This window comes from Brassica napus, chromosome A10 (assembly GCF_020379485.1).
Source record: "Brassica napus cultivar Da-Ae chromosome A10, Da-Ae, whole genome shotgun sequence".
Lineage (NCBI taxonomy): Eukaryota > Viridiplantae > Streptophyta > Magnoliopsida > Brassicales > Brassicaceae > Brassica > Brassica napus.
This window is the reverse complement of record NC_063443.1, coordinates 6770471-6789463: the sequence shown is the minus strand read 5'-3', so window position 1 is coordinate 6789463 and position 18993 is coordinate 6770471. Positions and strand designations below refer to the sequence as shown.

The 18993-nt window shown below is 34.3% G+C and overlaps 1 long non-coding RNA gene and 1 other non-coding gene across 4 annotated transcripts; both read right to left on the bottom strand.

Annotated features, from left to right (window-relative positions):
• Positions 1-3954: 3954 nt before the first annotated feature.
• LOC106364197 lies at positions 3955-7795 on the bottom strand. 3 transcript variants are annotated; one of them, XR_007317246.1, is made up of 6 exons: positions 6208-7790; positions 6071-6112; positions 5907-5963; positions 5719-5825; positions 4317-5320; positions 3955-4234 (listed from the first exon to the last, which is right to left on the bottom strand). It is a non-coding gene; the product is annotated as an uncharacterized LOC106364197 (long non-coding RNA). The 3 variants fall into 3 exon arrangements; XR_007317244.1 differs by having other exon boundaries at positions 4317-5825; positions 6208-7795; XR_007317245.1 differs by having other exon boundaries at positions 4317-5963; positions 6208-7795.
• Positions 7796-13544: 5749 nt separating this feature from the next.
• TRNAD-GUC lies at positions 13545-13616 on the bottom strand. Its single transcript has one exon. It is a non-coding gene; the product is annotated as a tRNA-Asp (tRNA).
• Positions 13617-18993: the final 5377 nt, after the last annotated feature.

The window sequence follows — 18993 nt, the reverse complement described above, 5'->3', positions numbered from 1 at the left end:
CAGCCTAAACCCAAAAAATCAAGTAGATGAAAGCATACATTCATCCTCCAGTAATGTTGACAGCCAGATTGGGGAGTCTGCTGCAACATAAGACTGAAAGATAGAGCTTAAGAACACTTAGAGCAATGAACATAGCTCTTCTGTTTGATGACAGACGTTCAAACACTAACCTCCAATCCCAAAATTATCAAGCGAGCGATTTGTAAGTAAACTATACAGCCTAAACTATACAGCCAATATAAGAATTCACAGTAAAAATGATCTGACTAAGAATTAACTAGTTTGGTACAGTGGTTATAATATTTCATAGTGACCTTACTTATAGAGTTTTCTTATAATACTTATAGAGTTATGGTTGATTAGTTGTAAAAGTTTTAACTATGTTACATGTTGAATATTTTATGAGTTCTTCTATGGAGTTTCAGGTCATAAATATATGCCACAATATTGCAGAAAGATTAACAAACAAGGAAGAAGTTTTACATACACTAAAAGTATTTCTTCCAGATTGAAATGAGGAAAGGAAAACCGCAACAAACATGGTTTCCATCAGTTGGAGAATCTCGTGGAAGATAAATTATACATACATTTTTATGTCCATTGTCTTGTATGTCCCCAATACTCTGATCAATTTGGTTATACACATGACTGGTGTTGATGTATCATACGCAACAACATGAATTGGAATAAGACAAACTCCTAATGAAGTGCGAGGAAATCCAGAAGATAACTTTTCTTTATTATATTTTTATTGTGTGTAATCGGATTACTAGGATTATTGGATATATTGTGTGTAATCAGACTACTAGGATTACAAGGTTTATCGTGTATAATACATACTACTAGCATTATTGGGTTTATTATGTGTAATTTGGGCTATTAAGATTACTTGGTTTTATTAACTGTAATTTGAAACTCCTATATATTGCAAGTGGTGCGTATATTTAACATATAAACCCATATATTATATATTTGTAGATTATGTATATAGTAAATAAGACTATTAAAACTATTTAGATGATTATTTTCTATAGTTATAGGAATATTTATCATTTTCTCAAAATGATTCCTTAATTTTCATGGTTATTGTGTGAATCATAAGGTTATACTAAGAAGAATCTATAAGAAAAAACTTATTTCTAGTAAACTGTTTATGTAATATTCTCCTTTAATGACATTCAGTGTATAAAATCATTGGTTTTACTATCAAACTAGATGATAATCCGCGCGTATGCGCGGGGTGAGTTTTTACAATAATGTTTATTTATTAAATGGTTTTAACATTTTGCAATACTACAATTTTCATCGATTATATAATGATGAATACAAATGTTGGTCTCTTAAATATATCATCGTTGTTGAATAGTTAACATATTACATCTCATTTTAGTTAATTTTAAGACTTTATATGCACAAAAAAAAATTAAGTTTTGCAACTGACACAAATCACCAAAACTAAATAGGCAACATCGATTGTATAATGACAAAAGAGGGTTAGGTTTTCTGCTCTCGATTTGTAACTATTGACTCTCTATAAGTTATTTCATTTTCTACCTTTATAAATTGTGCTTTCGTTCCCGTCTTTGTTTCATTGATATGATTTAAGTTTCTTTTTAAAAATTTTTCTATGAATTCGGTGAATTATATGTGTAAATTTTTTAAAAATAGACATCTGTAAAAATTAGTTTCACTCCAGATACATATCTAAGACTCAAAAGTTTGAAAAAAAAATCACTGGAAAACTATATTATCAGGTTAGTGTTCAAATCTAATATATCAAGTTGTTATAGAATATAAGGGCAGACTCGAAATATAAATGTCTGGCAAGTATATATTCACCAGCTCGGTCTAAAAATTATCTAATTCAAGAACAACAAATCAAATTACTTATTTCACCAGTTCGGGTAATATCTGAATCCGAACGGGTAATATCCAAACCCGAATGAATATCTAAAGATAACCAAACATAAGTATACTTAACCCTATATTTCTAGTTTACTTCTCTCATTTTATTCAAAATATTTATATTAATGATGCTTATTGCTCAAAATAGATAATATACATATAATTATGGACAAAATCATTTGCTACTCACTTGAAATACATACGAAGCTCTTGTTTCTTGCATTAACAAAATTTGCATCTAAAATTTCAAAACAACAACTAAATTAGTGTCTTTCTAACCTAATAATAGTTTAGTCTTTTAGAAATTAGAAAACCAGTTAAGTTAAAATATATTTTAAATACAAAAAACTTAAACAATAAATAATTTATTTATTTTTTCTTCAAACTTTAAATATCTGAACCCAACCCAAAATATCTGATCCTGAACATAAAATACCCGAACCCGACTCCAAATGTATAAATACCCGAATGGGTTCTATAACTTTATTCTGAATATCCGATACGAACCCAAACATGTATCCGAACGCCCACCCCTACGATATATGATCATTTGTATCTTCCTTGAACAAAAAAAAAGTTAAACCATTGATCACAAAATTTTCAATGTGTGACTTTTACCATTTTTAGTAATTTATAATCGTTTTTAAAAATTCAAAATATAACATATAAGAAAAATCTAAATTTTTTTATTATATGCTTAATGTGATTGTTTAAGTTCTTTAATAGTGTAAAGTTTAAAAAAAGATATGTTAGATAAATTGTTATCAAATATGTATTATTCATAATCATTAATTGTCATATATATGTTAACCATATTAGGTAGTTCCGTAGTTTTTATTTAAGGAAATAAAAAATATTCTCTTGTACACTACTAATTAATTTGATAGTTAGTTTAATAAAAAAACATAATATATGTGTCTATGGACCAACTTATTTTTCTAAAAATTATAAGAATCATTCTCGTGATGACATATGGCTACGAAAATATGTTGTAATGCTCAAGGATTAATATATAGGGGATATTTTATTTGGATATGGTTTTATTAATAAAACTTAAAATTTGCCAAAGTATTACTATGTGTAAGGTAGTATTACTACTATCTTGAAGATTACCAAGAATTACTAACTGTAATTAGAATATTAAATTTTTGTATATAATGGCTATAGAGAAAAAGACTAGGATAGCACCAAACCAAGTTTTTGTTCCCAAAGTAGCACTCAAGGCTCAAAGTCACAAAAATAGGTTTCATTAAAGAGGTAAATATACACTTATACCCCTTGGGTTAATTAATCCAAACCTTAGGGTTTAGAGTTAAGGGGTGGGGTTTTGGAATTAGGGTTTAAAATTTTATAAAAAATAAATACTAAAATAAAAAATAAAAATTTTTAAAAACAGTTTCAAAACGTATTTTTAAATTATAAAAAGAAAATTACAAAAAAAAAATTAAAAAAAAATTTTCAAAAAAAAAAATTTATAAAAATTTCGAATCTGAAAACATATAATCTGAACTATAAAAAAAATTTCTTTTTTTTTTATTTTATTTTTTTATTTTTATTTTTATTTATTTTTATTTGTTTATTTAATTTTAAACCAAGGGTATTAGGGATATTTTACCCTTTAATGAATGTCATTTTTGTGACTTTCTCCTTCAAGTGCTATTTTTGAGACATAAACTTCAAAAAGTGCTATTATTGACAATTGCCCAATGGCTATATGTTTTACATGAGTATTTTTGTAAATTATTATTTTAAATGTGCTGTGCATACATGTTTTACATGTGTACTTTTTATTTTAACATGTGAAAACAAAAAGAATTTTATGAAACATAAAACGTTTTTAAAATTAAAATAAGAAGATATAAATATTTTTAATACTTTTTAATTATTTGTAAATGATGGAAGGTGTAATGTGATATATTACCTGAACTTAATATTTACTGACAAACAAAATGTCTTTGTAGAAAAAAAAAAGACTTTTAAACTTTAATCCTACATTTTATAAAAGCAATTTAATATGAGAATTTTTTTTTCAAATGAAACATGCTCAAATTGAGTGTATAATTAAATATTAACATATATTTAAATCTTTTTCTATATTTAATTTGATCAGATTACAAAACTGTATGTGTTTATTTCGTATTCTCTTCAGTTTGCCTCTGCAATAAACATGATATCACACTAATCCGCTTAAACCTCCATTTATTGCTGGCTGATACGGTTCCTTGTCGATGAAGATCGGTCGACCCAGTTCTTGTCTTCCTCAACTCACCTCTCTTCTAGACCGACGACGATGCCGAGGAACGTCTCAGCATGAAATTTGCCGAAGAAACTGAATACACAAACACAACTAACATTAATAGAGACAGAACCTCATCACTAATGCACTGAGAAAGACAGGGGAGCATGCTTACCTTCTGTACAAGAGCGTCAACATTGTCCTTTTGCTCAAGTCTTACCGGCATTGCCAACAATTTATGGTTTGAGACCATCTCCAATGGTTTACCTCATTTTTTTCCTCAAAATGAAGTAAACTCAAAATGAGTTTGTGATTTGCTCCAATGGTTCCCCTCATTTTCTCCTTCAAATCTTATTATATTCATTTTTCAACTTTTTATATATTGCAAAGAACACCTTTATTTTATAAGATTTTAAATTATTCTCACTTATTTTTAAATTATACAATTTAACCAAACTTCAACTTGTAAAAAACAAATATTTATTACATTCATAAAAGTACATAACAACATACAAAGTAATAGTATAATTTTACTTAAACAATACTCTTACTATATTTTTCCCACAAATGAACAATCAATGCATTTCGAAGAGAGAAATGAGCTTCTTTATCCTTGATTTGTCTAAACCGACTCAAAAACTTTTGGAATCGGGTAGGTTCGTCTTCAGCTATTTCAACTTCCGGAGGTGAAACTTCTCTTCCAACTACAATTGGTGCATCGAGATCACGCTCATCTTCAATTCTCATGTTGTGTAAAATTACACAAGTAAACATTATGTCATGAATCACATCTTTTTTTCCAAAAACGAACGGGTCCCTTCACAATAGCAAAACGTGACTGGAGAACTCCAAAAGCACGTTCCACATCTTTTCTGCATGCTTCTTGTTGCATAGCAAAATATTTATTTTTAGGACCTACAGGCTCTTGAATAGTTTGCACTATGGTAGACCATTTTGGATATATTCCATCAGCCAAATAATAACCCAGATTATATTCTTTTCCTTGAATGACATACTGAGCAGGAGGAGCAATACCTTGAGCAAGATTGGAGAAAAGATGAGAAGATTCTAACACATTGATATCATTATTGGTGCCCGGCATACCAAAATATGCATGCCATATCCAAAGATCATAATCTGCTACGGCTTCAAGAATAATAGTTGGTGATCCGCTACAGCCTGCATATTGTATTAAGTTTGTCTTATGTTTAGAGTTGTTAAATGTTGTATTACGTTTCTTGTGTTTTTTTAAACTTTGTATTACTTATGTATCTCAATGGTATTGTTTTCTATTTTTTTTTAAATTATATAGTATAATTTATAAAATTTTAAATTATTAATTATATTTTAATAATTAATTATTGGTAATTCTATTTTAAGAAGTTTAATAAGTATATACATATTGGGTATAAAGTTATAAAAGTTATGTTTAGTGTTAATGTTTTGTTTATGCATAAAATAAAGGATCATTATGTAAATAAAAAAAGCTTGACATCAAAATGAGGTTGTGAATAGTGTTCCCTCAAATTTGATGTAATACTGTTCATATACTTATTTTTTCCCTCAAAATAATGTACCATTGGAGATGAGTTTCCCTCATTTTTTGATGTTTTCCCTCATTTTGATGCACCATTGGAGATGCACTGACAACTCGCCTCCCTGTTATTAAAGACATCAGAAGATCCTATATCAACTAATAATATTTGATTCCTTTGTAGCTAACTGAAACTTAAAGAAAATCTATCCTTAGACCTCAAAGTATTACTTGAACAAAGTGATACCATAAGGTAGGCCTTTCAACTTCTCAAACCAGTTCAGATTCCTGAACAATATCGATCCCATCAAGTTAGACAGGAGATGCATCAACAAATATAAACAAAATGGATAGGGCAAACCCACAACCAGTCGCTACAAGGTAGAAATACTGACCAATCTTGTTATGCGAGAACGGTGATCCCCTGACATCGTAAGCTGCAAAACGAAAGCAAACAATACAGCACTCTGTATCAATATCCGCTTACAATCATTTGAATAAGATCTTTAAAGAAAGTATTGAAAAGACCTACGTCTTGAGCTATCTGAGTCATAACATCCGTAAAACATGAAGCTAACTCTTCTTTTGACGGATTGTCCAAAAAAATTACCCTCTCTAAAACTGCCTTGCAGCTCTGATCTTCAGATACAGCCATCGGCTTCTGGGCGCTTGGGCCGTCGTCTTCTAATTGAAACGTCAAGTGAAATCCTCCAAATTGATACAATTTATACAAAAACCTCTACAAAAGGCACATAAAGGATCTTTGATGGAGAAGAATGGTCTTGGAGCTCTTAATGAGAAAAAGAAGACTAGGTCTTCCACTGCAACCGTCTCCTTCGATTGGAGAGCTTGTGATGTTCAGATTGATCGAAGAGCTTCCGTTTGAGAGCTTGTGATGGCTAGCCTCTGTGCCCTTCATCTCTGCCTCAGAATCAACGTTTGCAAGCAAACTGGGGAGAATCGAAGAGAAATCGGTGTATGACACGGCACATAAAATGCTCATCGGGAAACAAAATAGAGAGAATCAAAAAGAAATTGCTCAATATATGCCGAGAAAACGCTTGCCGTGAAGACCTCGGTCTCAAATAAAGACTAAGCTAGTTCCATGGACTTTGCAGATTTCATTTCTTTTGATTGCAGAAAAAAATGGAGGAGTCGGATGGGTAGACGACGAAGAGAAAAGGTGTGGAGGCCCAAGTTTATGATTTTTTCTTTTGTTTTAAATTAAATTTAAAAAAAAAAATTTAAAAATTTTTTTAGGATAGCCCTCTTTAAGTTTTTGTTACAAAATAGCTCTCAATGAAAAAAATGACTAAAATTTTTTTTATTAAAGGGTAAAAATATATTTTACCCCTATAGTTAACTAATTTAGACTTAGGATTTATAGCTAATGGGTGGAGTTTTGTGGATATGGTTTCAAATTTTTAAAAATAAAAAATAAATATTAAAATTTTCAAAATAAAAAGAAACTGTTTTGCTCATTTTTTTGAGGACTATTTTTGTGACAAAAACTTAAAAATGGCTATTTGAAAGAATTGCCCTTAAATTTATGAATTTTTTTTTTAATTTGATATGGGTGGATAACCCGACTAAGAAGTGGTTGGGTTAGTAATTATCAAAATTCATTAAGGGTTTTAAAGTCTTTACCACTTTGGACCCATGTTTTCTATTTAAAAATATATAAATAATAAGTAATATTTTAGTAAGAGGAGAAAGAAGAATTTTTAGAGCGAGGGAAAGGCATTTGGATTTAATCTCTTTTTTTAGATATAGGCTTTCTGCCTGATGATTTCTCGGAACATAATCGATTAAACATCTTTTCTGTAATTACGGTTTCTTCAATTATCTCTCTCTCTTTTCAATCGAAACTCGAAGATGATAAATATAAGAGAATCTTCAACTCAAAACCTTATTTTAAGGTTTTAAGAGCATCTCCAACCCAACCTCAAATCCTTAAATTTTGAGGTTTTTGTCATTCCAATCCAATATTAAATCCTCAATTTTTGAGGTTTTGAATAGTGATACCTCAAATTTGAGGTTTTACTATTTAAAACCTCAAAACTACTATTCATTTTTTTTAGTCTTTATAGCTATTTTTTTTCATAAATAGATCCACTAACTTTATTTAGAATATTTTGAATATACCAAAATAAAATAAAATAGAATAAATATTACATAACATTAAAATAAAATTCACACAAATAGAAAAATACATTAATTAAATCTCACACAAAAAAAAAAATTCACACAAAGAGAAAAATTATTAAATAAAGCTCACACATAACAAAAATGTATTAAACAAATTTAACATAAATTAAAGCAACTTACATAATATAAATTTCTAAAATTTGTGTGTATGTGTGTTGTTTTACTATATATGTAATTTGTATTATTTTTATTATATAATATTGTAATATTGTACGTTGTATAATATTTAAAAGTATGTTTTATATGTATTTGTAAAGTTTTATTCTTATTTAGTAATTTTTGTTAATGTTGAGGACTATAATGCAAAAAAATAAACTTTTAAAGATTTTTTTGAGGATTCATGGTTGAAGTAACCACCCCTCAAATCTTCATTTTGAGGTTTTGCTCCCTTTAAAATAAGGTCTTGGGTTGGAGATGCTCTAAAGGGGGCAAAACCTCAAAACGAGGATTTGAAGGTTGATTACTCCAACCATGAATCATCAAAAAATCCTTAAAATTTATTTATTTACATTAACAAAAGTTACTAATAATGATAAAACTTTACAAATACATATAAAATATACTTTTAATATATTATCCAACACACGATACTACATTATTATTATATACTATAAACTAGTGGTATGTACGCGCTTCGCGCGAGTTATTTGATATTTGTGCAACATTATCTATAATTTGGTTTGAAGAATTTGTGGTAGTTTTGAAAATATTTGATGGTGTATTACTGTGATCCACTGGTTGGAGTTCCATGATTTTGTTTCAACTATTTTTTGAAGCTTGAGTTTTGTGAGCATAAAAAAAATCTGTCAATTTCTTTTTTTACTATCGTTCATTGTATGTACAAAATATCGCTAACAAATCTCTCTTCTTCTTTTTTGTTATTCTACATTTTGTTTATAACATTGTTTGGAGAATTTTCATGTTTACAACTTTGTTAGTACAATTATTCATGTTTACTACTACTAAAAATACATTTTCAAAAATATATTCTTCATTAATAGGTAAAAGACTCTTAAACCCTTGTTATATATATATAATAAATAATTAGTTAAATAAAAAATACGATTTTTTTAATGTTTTCTTATTATACTTTTCAAATTCTAATTTTTTTTTTCATAATTTCTTTTTAAAATTCAAAAAAAAATTGAAACTATTTTTTAAAAAAAAAATTCAAAATTTTTAAAAACTTGTAGTTATTTATTTATACGTTTATTAAAATCCTAAATTTCACATTCCAAAAATCATACCTCACCCCTCAACTCTAAAACTTAAGTCTAGATTAATTAACCTTTGGATTATAAATGTCTTTTTCAATGACAAATGATGAGGTTTTAGAGGTCTCTTGGAAATTACATGAAGCATATCGGGACGAGGAACAATATTGGGAACAAAAGAGTAAGACGGAATGACATACTTGCGGTGATCGAAACACAAAATTTTACCATGCCCTCACTAAACAAAGGAGGATTCAGAACATAATTATTGGTCTATATAATGATGAAGGTAACTAGGTTAGTTTGGAATCTAAGGTAGAGGAGGTAGCAGTTAAGTATTTTACAGATTTGATTCATACGTCTTCTCCTGAAGAGTTTGATAGTTTCTTGGAGGAAGTCCCGAACTCGATAACGGAAGTTCAAAATCAAAAACTAATGGCTAAGGCCACGGAGGACGAGGTGAAAACATCACTTTTCATGATGCACCCGGATAAAGCCCCTGGTCCGGATGGAATGACTGCACTTTTTTATCAACAGTCGTGGTCAATCATTAAAAAAGATTTGGTGGATATGGTTAATAATTTCCTTACATCAGGAGTTTTTGATGTCAAACTAAACATGACAAATATCTGTCTTATTCTAAATACGTCTAGACCAAATAGAATGATTGAGTTGAGACCTATTAGTTTATGTAACGTGGGATATAAAATTATTTCAAAGGTATGCCAGAGTCTTAAAGGTTTATTACCAAATTTGATTTCAGAAACTCAGTCTGCGTTTGTGTCTGGAAGATTAATTTCTGACAAAATTCTCATTGCTCAGGAGATGTTTCATAGCCTTCGTACAAACAATTCATGCAAAGATAAATTTATGGCAATTAAGACAGACATGAGTAAGGCTTATGACAGAGTTGAGTGGTCTTTTGACAAGCGGTTATTGTTGAAGATGGGTTTCTCTATTGATTGGGTGGCCCTCATGATGCAATATATTTCTTCAGTTAATTATAAGGTCCTTTTAAATGGACAACCAAAAGGGCATATTGTTCCGGAGAGAGGCTTAAGGCAATGTGATCCATTGTCACCATACTTATTTATTATTTGTACTGAGGCTCTTATAGCTAATATTAGGAAAGAGGAAAGAGAGAAACGCCTAACGGGCTTAAAATTGCACGAGGAAGCCCATATATTTCTCATCTTCTATTTGCGGATGATAGTTTATTTTTCTGTAAGGCCACTACGGAGGAATGTGGGGTTATATTAAAACTCCTTAAAGACTATGAGGCGGTGTCTGGACAACAAATTTAATTTTGAGAAATCCTCGGTGCAATTCGGTCACAAGGTTCCAGATAATATAAGGTTGGATATTCATAATATCCTTGGTATTACTAATTTGGGAGGGATGTGGACTTATTTGGGCATACCGGAGAGTCTAGGGGGATCAAAAATACAAATCTTTGACTTCCTAAATGAACGAGTAAATAATAAAGTGAATGGTTGGACAGTTCGGTTTCTTACAAGAGGGGGAAAGGAAGTATTAATTAAATCAGTGGCTTCATCGATGCCAACACATGTCATGTCATGTTTCAGTCTTCCTAAAGGGGTAACGAAGAAAATAACAAGTACGTTTTAGAGATCTTCAAGATTTCAATACAGTCCTGTTGGCTAAACAATTCTGGCGTTTATTGGACAAACCAGATTGTTTGTTCTCAAAGGTTTTCAAAAGACGATATTATCGGAATACCGATCCTTTGGACGAACACAGATCTTACTCATCCTCTTATGGATGGAGAAGTATCTGCTCAGCTAGATCTCTGGTTAAAAAAGGACTAATCAAAAGAGTGGGAACATGACAGTCTATCTCTGTATAGACCGATCCATGGATCCCCGCTCCTTGCCCGATGTCAGCATTACCAAAAAAATTACTACTCAATTTTTAAATCCTTCTTTAAGGGTGGAACATCTCATCAATCCGGTTGATCGTTCATGGAATGTGGATTTGCTAAATGCTTATATACATCCTGATGATGTGAAACTAATTAGGGGTCTGGCGGTCAGTAGATTCCATAAACCAGACACATTTGGATGGAGTTTTACGGAGTCTGGTAAATATTCGGTCAAATCAGGGTGCATGGTTATATCTTTATATCCAGATAGAGTTCAAAGAAGTTTATCTTTTGGACCAAATATAAAACCTTTGTTGGCATTTTTTTGGAAACTGAAGTGTCCTCCAAAGTTGAGACGTTTTGTATGGCAAATTTTATCTGGTACGCTACCAGTTTTAAAAAACCTTAAGGCACGGGGAATTGATTGTGACACACGCTGTAGTATGTGTGGGGCAGATGAGGAGTCCATTAATCATGTACTTTTCAAATGTTCCCCAGCACTACAAACATGGACACTTTCAAGGATCCCGTCCTCTCCTGCAATTTTTCCATCATCTTTGGTTTTCACCAGTATGGATTATCTGTTCTGGACACTGCCGAAGGAAGATGACTTTAGTTATTTCCCTTGGATACTATGGTATATATGGAAGGAAAGAAATTATAAGATTTACTCGAACAGGAATGGAAACCCGTTGGAGATTCTTCGGCTAGCTGATGTGGAATGTACGGTTTGGATGGAGGCTCAATTATTAGTGAACCGACCTCTTAAAAATTCCCAGCATGGGAACTTACAACAGACGGATTATATGTCCTTGGAAAATACTAGAGTTTGTTCTATTGATGGAGCCTGGAAAGAAGATGACATATTGACAGGACAAGGGTGGTTTTGTCGAAAGAGTGGCTCGACAGATGTTATGATGGGGGCGGCGAATCTTCGTAGAAGCCTGTCATCCCTGCATGCTGAGTGTAAAGCACTAATTTGGACAATGTAGTGCATGAAGACCCTGCAATTTTCTGATGTAGTTTTTGCGATGGATTGTTCTCAATTGGTGAAGATGGTGTCGACACCTGAAGAATGGCCAGCTTCCTCTACACACATGGAAGAATTCAGCCACGGTAAAACTTTCTTCCCTGACTTCCGGATCAGACATATTCCAAGAGCACAAAACACCTTGGCGGACAAACTTGCACATGGTACGAGGAGTTCTCCTTCAGCTATGCTTTATGTCCTTATCAGGTGATCAAGATGTCAAATGGTGACTTTGGAGCATTTAGAGATTGTTTGGAGGCAAGATTGATGATTTTCGAGCATGAGACGAGATGATCAATTGTCCCAGCGGCCTTGTGACCCATCGAAAATCCGCTGCAAGCGCTCGAGGGATGGAGAGTAAGTGTGGGAGCGGCCCTACGCAGCTGTGTGTTAAAGCCGCTGGGAAAATACCCCACTCCATGCCGCATATATACTTGTTGCAGCGGCCTGAAGACGAAGCAAGGAAGCCGTTGTGAAGCTCCCAACGGTTTGTTGATGACCACAACGACATGACGTAAACTGCAGGAATCCACTGCGAGAGCCTCAGCGGCCTAGTGGAGCGGTTTTGTGAAGCCACTGCGAGTTCAAAAAGTCAACATTTCAGAGTTTGACCATATATTTACCCATTTGTGTTTGGGTCAATCCAGGTTTGTTGGGTTGACCCGGTTCGATTTTAAGCTACTATAAACGTTTCTTAGACCTAATCTTAGGACATATCTTGTTTTCCATCCAAACACAAACCTATTTTGGTGAAAGATTCAATCTTTAGCTTCTTTTCATCTTGATATCTTGTGTTTGCTTGATTATCTTGATCACTAATCATGACTAACCTTAAATCATCATTGATTATTGGGTTTATCATGACAATTAGTGAGTAGTCATCTTTGGATTCATGGGTCAGGATGATTATGATGATTAAGTGATGATCTAGAGTGTTTAGAGTTACATTAATATGTTTCCTTGCTTGATTGAGTGATATTAATGCTAGTCTAGAGTTGGCCTCTTTAGATTAGAACTCTAGACATGTCATTATCCGGAAGGTGTTCGATGAAATGTCTGAGCCAACTCAACTTGCTCTTTGCTTAACTTACCAAAGGCATTTGATGTTAGGGAATCTTAAATAGTTAAATGACATGTTCTTAATGATTGCTTGATTGACACAAACCAAAGGCATTTGATGTTTAATCAATGAGAGTAAATGAGCATTTATCTTGACAAAGAACTTGTTTAGGATTGTTGTCTAGACTTAAGGAAATATGTTGATTGATACCTTGCCATTTTAGATCGGATCTTAGTCATTTGAAATCAAATTCCTAGACCCATGATTCCTCTTTTATCCCATTGCTTGAAAGTTTGTTAATTTGTTGTCTTAGAGTCATGGTAGTTAAATTCAATCACTTCACTTCATTACATTGAGTGCACTTAGGTTAAGTATGCACTTGTATTCTCTTTGCACTGAAACCACTTAGAATTGGATTGACTCTTAAATACTACAATGATTTGACTTAGGATAGAAACATCCTTATCAAATTTGGCGCCGTTACCGGGGATCGAACCCGGGTCACCCGCGTGACAGGCGGGAATACTTACCACTATACTACAACGACACAAGGAGAGAGTTGAAGGCTCTACAAGATAAGATGGATTTGCTTCTTTCAGATAGAGCCAAACAAGAGAAAGTAAACTTTGTTGGTGAGCAGAAACAAGAGGAGACAGTTGTGGTTCATGAAGTTGATGGTCTAGAAAGTCAAGAAGAGCTATGTTTCGTGAATGCTAATGGGACATGGTACAAGAAGGAGCCTAACTTTCAGTACAAAAACTACCAACAAAAGCCCTTCTACAACAACCAACAAGGTGGTTACCAAGCTAGACAAAACTACTCTCAAGGTTTCTTCTCCAAAGGAAATCAGTATACTGATACCACTCAAATTACCCTAAGGAGTGTTACTCTCATCAAAAGAGGTTCAGATATAGTACTTAGGGATCGAATCTACAAGGAGCTAGGGAACAATTAAATCTAGTGTTTATTAATTCTAAAGGTTGTAAATGTTTTAATGAAATAGCAATAGTAACAAGCGAGTAAATAATAAGTGTAACTTGGTTGGAAATGATATTAGATGCAGGGCCACTATTCAGGTGTTGGAGATTATAATACCTATAGATGCCTAACTGTTGCATGCATGATATATTAGAGCTCATTCGCTTAACTCAGTGATCGCTGTCGCATATACCACTGGTTAACAGACTAGATGTCGTGTTTCACCGGTTAGTATGCAGACATAAGAGAGTGTCGATCGATAGTCTACTAAGACGTCGACCGATACACCTTTGCCAACTTCGATCGATTGTCAGTTGAGGACATCTATCGACGGGTTCTAGCCAGGCCTATGCGCGAGTATGAAATGCCCTACTAAGATTCTAAATTGGCGGTTAGCCCTCTCTAGCAATCCTAATATGATAGATAGATGTCAGGATGGGATAACAAGGGTGCTTGAATATGCAATCCTATGATCAAGTTCTAGTTAGCTAGGCTAAAACAAGAAATGAATACAAATATATCATGAATATCACAACAAGGCAGATCTATAGTTTGGGGCTAATCCCACAAACCTATCTGAACCCTGGATCTAACAGTCGAACTACTCAGACATAGCAAAGCAATTCATATCAATAGATAAATCAAAACTCATAGAATAGATGAAAAGAAATAGAAACAAGGAGTTCCAATCACAAGTGATCTTCTCTCCCAAATGAAACTTGTAACAAAACTAGGTCCAGAAAAAGCTCTGTTTTTCTGCCGTCAAAAACACTAGGCAGTATATATTCTACTAGGTTAAAAACTCGTCAGGGCATTTTGGTAATTTGGCTTGGCCTTGGTTTTTAAGTCTGCTGAATCCAAAATATCGCGTCTGGTGTCTCGACATCGATCGACGGTACTTGTGTACATCGATCGATATTAATCTTCATCTGTCGAGGCATTTCCTGATATCGATCGTCAGCACTGATGCACATCGATCGATTATTCTCCCTCTCGTCGACCTCTAAGTGGTCAGCTCGGATGAAATGTCTTTTAAGCTCCAAAATACTCCAAAGTCATAGCTTTACTCCGAAATGCACCTGAACCTGAAAACATACCTAGAAGAGTAGAAAACATAGATATATATATATATATAGTAAAATACTTATATACCATGGATAAAAATGGGTCAAATCCAAGGTATATCAACTCTCCCAGACTTACCCTTTTGCTTGTCCTCAAGCAAAACATATAGGCAGTCTCTCTGAAAGAGGTTTGAAAATATTTAGGGATTTAAGATTTTAAAACATAGAAATCTTTCCTCAACAATTTTGCAACCACATTTAAAAAGTCCTAATCACCAAAGCACACTATGCAATATCCTAGCTTAGCAACCATTTCTAACATAACACAACTCATCAATTCACCTCTGACATCCCCTCTACTGATTTCATTTCTTAGCATAAATATAAAGTGAATGCTTTACCTTGGGAGTATCGATCACATGATGCAAGAATTTCAGACAGGTATCTGGAGCTGCAGGTAAAAGTTAGTTCCTAGTTTCTCTCTCTCTAAATTTCTCTCTTGAGTCAAAGTCCAGGATCAGTGACCAAGATTGGACAGGCTTCCATGAATCAAAACTTAATGGTGGTTGCCACCAAGCTCTGTTCACTTCTTTTTGACCTATATCGAAGAGTTCTTTGCGAAAGCGAGCCTTGAAGATTGCCGCCTCCAAGTCATGTTTCGAACTCTTTTATTTGAGTCTTTATGAATCAAGCCTTAATGGTTTTAGCCACAAAGTCCTGTTCAGACTCATCCTAATTAAACAATAAATCTTATTTATATTTTATATATATATATATATATATATATATATTTTAAATACTCACTAACTAATTTAGGGTCGAAAATTTAGAGAGAGAAAATGTGATAAATAGTCTAAACCAGACGTTACCTTCCAGACCTGTCTGGAGAATCCGATCCCATGTATACCAAGCCCCAAGACAAGCGGTTATGTCAGGTTTAGTGTTGGAAATCAGCTTTGGTTACTTCATACGGTTCAAGGTAAGTGTGTAGTTGATAGGTTGATCCGCTTTAGCATCTTTAGTGCTATTTGCAATCAGTAAATCTAAAATGGTGCTAAAGATTGGTTAGATATTCATGTTTAAATCAATATAGAATTATAGTCCCTATTTTCAATAGCTAAGCATAATTTATTTGAAATTCCTTTTTACATAAGAATAAAATAAATTATATCAGTGAATCTTCCCCCAGACTTAAATTACACTGTCCCAGTGTAACTCAGCTGGAGTTATGATGAATAGTTTATGATGTACGAAATGTAACAAGTAACGAAGATACATCTGACCGGATTAGATATCGATCGATGTGTAAGTGCTACATTGATCGTCGTGTGGTTGCCTATGTCGAACGATGTCGACGTCTCGTCGTCGGTGGGTCTCCTAAATCTGAAAGAAATAAAACGAAAGAAATTAAATGCTAGCTAATAAAACCAAAGTAAAATACCTAATAGTGGGTTACCTCCCACTCAGCTCTTGGTTATAGTCATTTAGCTTGACTGTGGTAGTGATTGGCTATTGCCTGGAGAAGCAGCTGCTTGTTGGAAAGCAAGCATCCACGTCATCTCTGCGCATTCTGGACCAAGATGCAATGAAACTTCTTGTGGCCTCATCATTTCTTGTCCATTTTTCATCCATCATCTCAAGTACTTTGGAGATATTCTGTAGCCTTTCTTGAATGTTGTCAATGCTGACCTGGTGCCAGCCTATGTTGTCATAGGCGTATGCTGAAAGTTCTGTCAGTTCCTTTTGCATTGACTATACTGTCTTATGTATCAGCTGCTCGCCGATTGGGGTAGACTCGGCGTCGATCGATGCGATTATGTGTTCGTTGGTCGATCTCGGCGAGTTGCCATCGATCGATTTCGCTAGCGTCCTGTCGATCGATGGTGATATCTGATGTTGAGCTACGAGTTGCCTCTGAATGGCTTGACTTCTTTCTGTAGCCATTCTACGTGGTTGTCTAGTCCACTGATTTTGTTGTCGAATGGAAAGTAGATGTCATCACAGCGTTTGTCAAGTCGTTCCTCAATGGTGTCTTGAGCAGTGTAGATCTTGGATGTGATCTTGTCAACCTCTGCTGCTGTGTAAGGAAGTAACTCCATAGGTTTCTTGCCATCGATCCAAGGCCCTCGTAGCTTGTCGATCGATGCTGATTTTGCCTGCAAAAAACTTTGATTAGTAATGTTCTCAACATCCTTTTGGGCATGAAGTAATTGACTAGACCATTTGTTTAAATCAATCATGACTGGTGATATAAACGGTCATGCATATCCTCGTAAGTCCTCAGCCTCTCATTCATGGCTGAGACTTTGGCGTCGAGCGATGTGAAGGTACACATGTCGATCGATGTGAAAGTACACATGTTGATCGATGTGGCTGGTTGTTAGTCCTTCTTGCGAATGGTGTCCAGATCTTGTTGTAGTAGCTCGATTTTAGTGCTTAGCCAGTCCACGTTGTTGTTGAGAGGGCAGTAAACGTCGTTCATCCTTGTGTCGATGTATGAGACTTCCTATTCATCCCTGTGTTGTGTTGAACATTGCGGTTCTGCAGGGATCTGAGCTGTAGGAAGACTGACGTCGATCGATGTTGCATGTGGTGCGTAGATCGATGTTGAGGTCGTAGCTTCCTTCTCAAGTTGCTGACGTAAACTCTCAATTTCTGTCCTCATTTCTGCCATACATCTGAAAAGCTCATTGTAGCCTCTATCCAAAGGCTGATGTGTATCTTCTACCAATGTTTTGAGCTCCTCTCCCAGTTTCTCCTAAGCTCCACAAATACCAAACACCATCTCATCGATTTCTTCTTTGGTGTAGAGTTCTGGTGCCAGTCTTGTGAGTGTGAAGGAAGTGGCATGTTCTGGAAGACAGATGTGGCTCTCCTCAAAAAGAGATGCTCTTTCCAGTATTTTCCTGATGTTATCCTTTGTGATAGGTATCATCTCACCAGCTACGTCTCGTGCGTGTCCACGCTCATCTCTGTAGACTCCATACTCGTCCCTTTGTTCCCAAGTGAACTCTCTGGCTCCGTACATGTCGAAAGTGCGGTTCCCACATTCATACCGTCTGTCGATCGACGTCGGTTCATCTATATCGATCGACGTTGGTGTTACCCTGTCGATCGATGTCTCCGTTGTACCGTCGATCGATGCTTGCCCTTTTGGTTGGCGTGATAGATCTGGGTTGGTCTCTGTTGTGGCGACTCCTGCGTGGTTGTTAGGATCTGTTTGAATGACGTCTGGAGTGCCACGTTGCTGTGAGAATAGGTTGTCAGGTCCATTGGCTACTAGAAGGATGTCTGCTATGTCCTCTCTGGACACTTGTAAAATCCTTCCATCCATTGCACGTGCGTTGCCATCTGGGTCCCTGAAAATACCAAATTCATCAGGTGTTAGAAAACCGTAATCGGTGTTTTCATAATCATTCAATTTAGAAATAGAAAGATTAGGGTTTAGAGTAGTATCGATCGATGTAGATACAGTTACATCGATCGATGGCAGTGTAATTTCTGCAGAACTTTTGTTCTTGAGATGATTGCTCTTCATTGATTTTTCTGTTGATGTAGAAGAAAGAATGTTCATCTTTTTTGCTTGTGTGTTTGCTCTGATGTGTGTAGGTGGTTTCGGAGGTGTAAAATGATTTATATAGGTATTTATAAACCTAGTTGGGGAGGGAATATTCTCCTGCTCCTGAATTTTCGTTGCGGTGCGAATATTGATCGATGGTTGCGTCGAGCGATGTGGAACGTTGACCTCTACGGATGGTGCGTTCCAAATGAGCAGGATCGTTTGAGAACAGCAAGTCTTTCTCCTTGTTGCTTCTGGTACCGCTGGGCATGCACCTGAAAAGACAAGAAAAAGTTTATTAGAAAGGAGGTAAAAAAAAAGAA